General features: G+C 35.9%; 1 non-coding gene across 1 annotated transcript; it reads right to left on the minus strand.

The window, feature by feature from the left end:
* Positions 1-5,581: 5,581 nt before the first annotated feature.
* Positions 5,582-5,688, minus strand: LOC116872130. The gene has a single exon (XR_004383596.1). It is a non-coding gene; the product is annotated as a U6 spliceosomal RNA (small nuclear RNA).
* Positions 5,689-6,409: the final 721 nt, after the last annotated feature.

Here is a 6,409-nt window from a genome sequence, read left to right on the forward strand (position 1 = left end):
TATTACAGTCTACATATAGTATACAACATGCATTTATGGTATAGTATATACTATATACTATACCATATATGGTATAGTATATACGTATGTATATACTCCATATATACTGTATGTACATATATACTGTACATACATACACACATATATACATATATACTGTATATACATATGTATATACATATATAGTATATATATACATATAATATACATATACTACTGCATAGTATACTATATGTTATATAGTGTAGTACTAAAGTACTTTAGTACTATATATAATACTATAATATATATTATAGAACATATATTTTATCTATATACTAGTATATACTGTATACTACTATATTGCACAGTATACTCTATATTATAGTATACTATATACTATATACTATATAGTATATATATACACACTATATAATATACTATACTATATACTATATATATACTATATACTACTATATACTATATATATAGTGTGTGTATATATATATTCTGTAATATATACCATAGTATTATATATAGCACTAAAGTACTTTAGTGCAACATATAGTATACTATAGTATATAGTATACAGTATAACATACATAGTATTAAAGTATATAGTATACTGTATATAGTATATAGTATACATATACATTACTGTGTATAGTATACCGCAGTATAGTATACCACACAATATATTATATAGAATGTATACATATGTATATATACTATATATACATATAAACAAATAAAATATAAACAAATGGTGAATCTGGGTAAAAGGTACACAGGAGTTCTTCATACTAATCTTCATATATATATATATACTATATAATATATTGTGTGGTATAATATACAGTGGTATACTATACTGTGTATACTATACACAGTAATGTATATGTGTACTATATACTATATACTATATACAGTATACTATATACTTTAATACTATGTATTTTATACTGTATACTATATACTATAGTATACTATATGTTGCACTAAAGTACTTTAGTGCTATATATAATACTATGGTATATATCACAGAATATATATATTTATTATAGAATGTATATTTATACCTGTGTTTATTTATATCTAGATAAATAAATTTATATAATCCAAATTTAAAATTAATTTATATTTAAATTTAAAAATAATTTAAATTGGTGTTTATTATATTATACAATATAAATACATTGTATATATATGTGTGTGTGTATGTGTGTATATGTATATATATATATATATATATACAGAGAGAGAGAAAGAAAGCATTTTAGAATTTATGATAATGATGATGACTGTGGCAACAACTGAAATGACTGTATGTTCACAGCAATCCCCACCTATAGAACTGTCAATATATTAATATTTATTTTCTTCTTATACTATGTTCTAAAGAAAGGTATATTTATTTTCATATTATTGTTTTATTGTGCTTTAACTATATATTTAGAGTAAAAAAATAAAGCAAAATAACAAAAATCATCAGAGTTCCCAGGGCATATTTATGAGCACTGTTAGTATTTAGAGATATATTTTCTAGACTTTGGCTTTCTTTTCTTTTTTTTTTTTTTAAGACTTTAAAAATTTATTTGGCAGACAGAGAGAGGAAGGCAGAGGGAGAGGGAGAAGCAGGCTCTCCACTGAGCAGGGAGCCTAATGCAGGTCTTGATCCCAGGACCCTGAGATCATGACCTGAGCTGAAGGCAGATGCTCAACTGACTGAGGTACCAATGTGCCCCTGGACTTTGGATTTCAATCAACAAAAATTCTGGGCTTTTCCTAGTTAAATAAAATATGGGTACGTTGAAAATATGGGATCATAATTGTATGATGTATGGGTTTTAGCCTTCCTTTAAGTCATAATACTATCATATTGTTTTGTTTTAAGCATTTTTTATTTCCAGCTTGGAGCCCAACAGAGGGCATAAACTCATGACCCTAAGATTGAGACCAGGACTGAGACCAAGAGTTGGCTGCTTAACTGAAGGAACCACCCAGGCACCCCTCTTGTATGTACTTTGTAGATAAAATTCATAACATCTTTGCAAATTAGAGTCACATTTTTAGATGAAGAATCCAAGGTTCAGAGAGGTTCACTAAAGTGCCTAGGTCACACAGCAGTAAGGAATGGAGTTATAGTCTAAACCCTAGACTGTCTGCTTCCAAGGCTGAAGCTTCAATCATTATTTTGCCCAAGGTCCCTTTCCTTGTATTTTTACTTATATCATTAGCATTTAGCTTTATTGCACTGTGGTGAGAAAATACATCTATTACTTTCCTCTGGATTCATTTTTGGACTCTTATTTAAGAGTATATACATACCGATGCACTATACCTTGAGAAAAATGAATCATCCGTGTTGTTTCTGAGTTCAATGTATGTCCACTGGTTCATCCATTCTAAGTGTAGAGTACTCCTAACTTATATTTTATTTTTTAAATTTATATCTACTTTTGTCACATGACTTCTAAAATTTTGTCTGTTGAAATTTATCTTTCTGGGGTACCTGAGTGCCTCAGTCATTAAGTGACTGCCTTTGGCTCAGGTCATGATCCCAGGGTCCTGGGATCGAGCCCTGCATCAGGCTCTCTGCTCAGCGGGAAGCCTGCTTCTCCCTCTCACACTCCCCCTGCTTGTGTTCCCTCTCTCTCCGTCTCTCTCTGTCAAATAAATAAATAAAATCTTAAAAAAAAAGAAATTTTCTAATTTTTAAATATTGTCTCATTTTTGTCTTAGGCTGGTCATGAATTCACAACTCCCTTTACAGTAGTTTGTTTTTTAATTATTTCTTTTGTTTTTTCATTTGTAACTTGGGTAATCCATGTCTTCACTGCTGTTTTTGTATTTTTCATTATAATCAGGAGCCTCTTTCACCATCCCTCCACTTTTTTGGTTTCAGAATCTTTTTTATATGATTCTACCTTTACCAGCGGTTTCCTTCTTGTTGCATGAATTTCCTCAATAAAACTTTTTAAAAAAATTTTTTTAGCATTTCTGCATCATTTTATTACAGATATCGATCTTTAAGCAACAAACGTGTTGTGGGGTCTTATTTTAACCCCATATAGGAATTTGTTTTTGGAGAAACAAACAGCCTTTATATATGGACTCCCTTGGAAAGCGGTTGGTACAATGATATGAGATGGGCTTTCAGCTAAGAGCTATGGACTTGTTGCAAATTACTTAAGGACTCTATGAGAAGGAAGCTACTAGTTTCCTTATCTGTATAATCATGTTAATTAAGAGTATAAACTTTATCTAGTTGTCATGAAGATTAAAGGAGAACATTCTGGAATAGAAGCATAGTAAAGCATAGTAAACTATTAATATTATATTAAACTATTGTTTGTAAAATTAAACTGTCATTTTTTGCTATTATAGATAGCAGGCCTGGAAATTTCATTCAAAGCAAGTTTTCTGGCAATAGCATATAAAACAAATTCTTGAAACAACGATCTGTGCTCAACATGGGGGAAATGAGCTCCGGACTTTTCTCTAACCCAGTCTCAAATTTCTCTCTGAGATAACGGGAACAACTTACAGTAAATTTGCTGAGAGGCAGTTGTCAGGTTTCAGTTCAACTCGTCCGTCTCTACTTCTGGCTGCGCTGTGGAGTTTCACAGCCTGACTCAAATTCAGCCCTGTCAGGAATCACTGTTTTGCTTCCCATCTAATTCATTAAGGATTTAGGTGGTATAAATACGTCGCTCGCTTCCATGGTGGGGGTTGAAGCTGTAGCCTTCTTCGGCCTCTCCTCTTGTCGTCGGGTGAGGAAACACTGACACTCAGAAAAGCAAACCAACCAGTGATGGATTTTCTACTTCCCGGATCATGGAATTTGCTCGTCCAATGACAGCCATCTGGTGGGCAACGGGACAGGAGGATTGATTCTCAGCCTGGGGCTCTCCTTCCAGCGGCCCTCCAGCCCCTGCACAGCCGGGAAACTCTGTGTCCTTTCAAGCTACTGGGAGCTGAAGCTTCATTCTTAACTTCTGCCCTGAAGGACCAAAGAGGGACAGGGGAAAACTAAAAAATCTGAGAAGTCCACTAGAGTCCGTTTTTAACTTTCCAGAATTGTCTATGCCCTTCAGGATCCAGATGACCTTTGACAATGCAATAGCACCCAAGTGGGGAATAAATATCCTATAATATTAGAATCCGATAAACTCTAGAATGATGCAATTGAATTTTGTTGTGTGAGCTTCAAATCTCTGATGGCTTCTATTTGATCGGTGAGAGGGGGAGATGGATGCGTTTCCCACCTGAGGCAACAGGGCTGTTTTCTTAAACTTCTGTGATGATAGAATCATCTTGTCTCTTGTTAAACATATGCTTCTAAGTCCCTCCCCAGAGACCGATTCAGTGCCTCTGGAATGGGGCCTCAGATGTGCGTTCTGGACAGAAGAAGAGCTTGGGGAATGATGGGGAAGATGGAGGGAATAGTCTGTTTTGAGAATCAGATGGCTCTGGGCTTAAATCCTACCTACTGGTTATGGGGTCTTGCACAAATTAGTTAATCTTCCTTAACCTCATTGAAAAGCAGTAGAGATAAAAAAAAAAAATCTACCTCAAAGTGTTGTCGAGAAGATTCAAAGGACTAAGGCCATGTGCTGCATCTGCTTTTCTGGGTGCTGTTAAATCATTTCTGCCCAAGTTCATTTGAAGGTTATCTGTGAACTTAGCACGTAGGCATAATGTTTTTTGTTGTTTGTCTGCTTTTGCTGTTGTGGGTTTTTAATTTTTTTTTTATTTTTTTAAGATTTTATTTATTTATTTGACAGACGAAGACCACAAGTAGGCAGAGAAGCAGGCGGAGAGAGAGGAGGAAGCAGGCTCCCTGGTGAGCAGAGAGCCTGATGCGGGGCTCGATCCCAGAATCCTGGGATCATGACCTGAGCCGAAGGCAGAGGCTTTAACCAATTGAGCCACCCAGGCACCCCTGTTGTGGGTTTTTTGCTTCATTTTGTTTTACTTATCTTTTCCATCTATTCAGCAGATACTTGTGAAGTTTTTACTGTGGGCAAGGAACCGGGATTCCCAGAACCCCCTACGTACCTCCCTGCTGGTGTGGCCTGTCCACACGGCCTGTCCCAGTCTTCTAAAGGGACTGAACAAAATCTCCATTGAGTGACTTGACGTAACAGCTCCTTAACTGTTTAGGGAGCTTCCTGAGATTAGGAGTGTCATGTCTTTATGCCTCCTCTGTACCAGAAATTCCAGTTTTTTTTAAAACTCAGTTGTGTGTGTGTATGTGGTTTTCTCTGTAGGTGTAGTTTTTCCCTCCTTTGCTTTACTGAGATATTATTGACATACAACACATACGAGTTTAAACAACATAATGATTAGATACATGTATATATTGCAAAAGGATGACCACAATACAGTTAGTTAATATCTCCAACCCTTCACTTAATTATGGTGTGTGTGTGTGTGTGTGTGTGTGTGTGTGTGTGTTGATAACATTTAAGATCTACCCTGTTAACAACTTTCAAGTACATAAAGCAATATTGTTAGCTATAGTCACCACCCTGTGTGTTAGGTCCCCGGGTCTTCTTTATCTTATAGCTGGGAGTTTGTTACCCTTTGACCAATGTCTAAAAATATGGAATGCTTTGTGAATTTGCACACCATCCTTGAGCAGGAACCATGCTAATGTTCTCTGTACCATTCCAGTTTTAGCATATGCGCTGCCAAAGCGAGCACCATGGGTATGTTTTTTTCTTCAACAGAAAATATGCATTTAAACGATCCCATTTGGTTTTTACACAGAATATGTTCTAGGTGCTTTGCAGTCTGCAGTCTTCCCTTCCTGGCCAGAAAAACCTTTGCACTTTTTTTTTTCTTTCATTGGATTTCTGAGGAATAGACTTACATTTTTTTATATATATATTTAGCCTTACTTCAAAAGAATTTAAGACACTTTTTAAAGATGCAAATAATGCAAGACTTATTAAAAAGAAAAATTCAGGCATGGAAGATAAGGATGGGAAAAATAGGGTGAACTCATGAATGAGGTCTCACGTCAAATACACGTTGTACCGTTCTTTTCGCTTCCTGGCTGTGGGCCAGATTTTCGCTCTGAACTTCCAAGCAGTCATGGCAAAGCCTCTGCAATCAAGAGAGGAAGGCGATGATCCTCATATAGATCCTCATCTATGTGAGCCCTGAATATTGTTTTAAATTTTCCACTAGCCCAAGACTTTAGGTCCAAATCAACATTAGGGTCATTGAGGCTCTATGGAAGGGTCATGAAGTGCCATGGAAATCTGTGCTCTCTAACCCGCCAGCCAAATACAAGATGGATCAGGGAATAAGGAGGCCTCTCGTTGCAGGGGAGATGACAGCTGGATGGAAGAGCCGGGCTAAGGATCAGCCAATCCCCTGGTCCAGAAATCATAACCATGGCAACAGTGGTGCCCGCAGC

Source organism: Lontra canadensis, unplaced genomic scaffold (genome assembly GCF_010015895.1).
Source record: "Lontra canadensis isolate GAN:19392208 unplaced genomic scaffold, GSC_riverotter_1.0 scaffold28, whole genome shotgun sequence".
Taxonomy (NCBI): Eukaryota; Metazoa; Chordata; class Mammalia; order Carnivora; family Mustelidae; genus Lontra; species Lontra canadensis.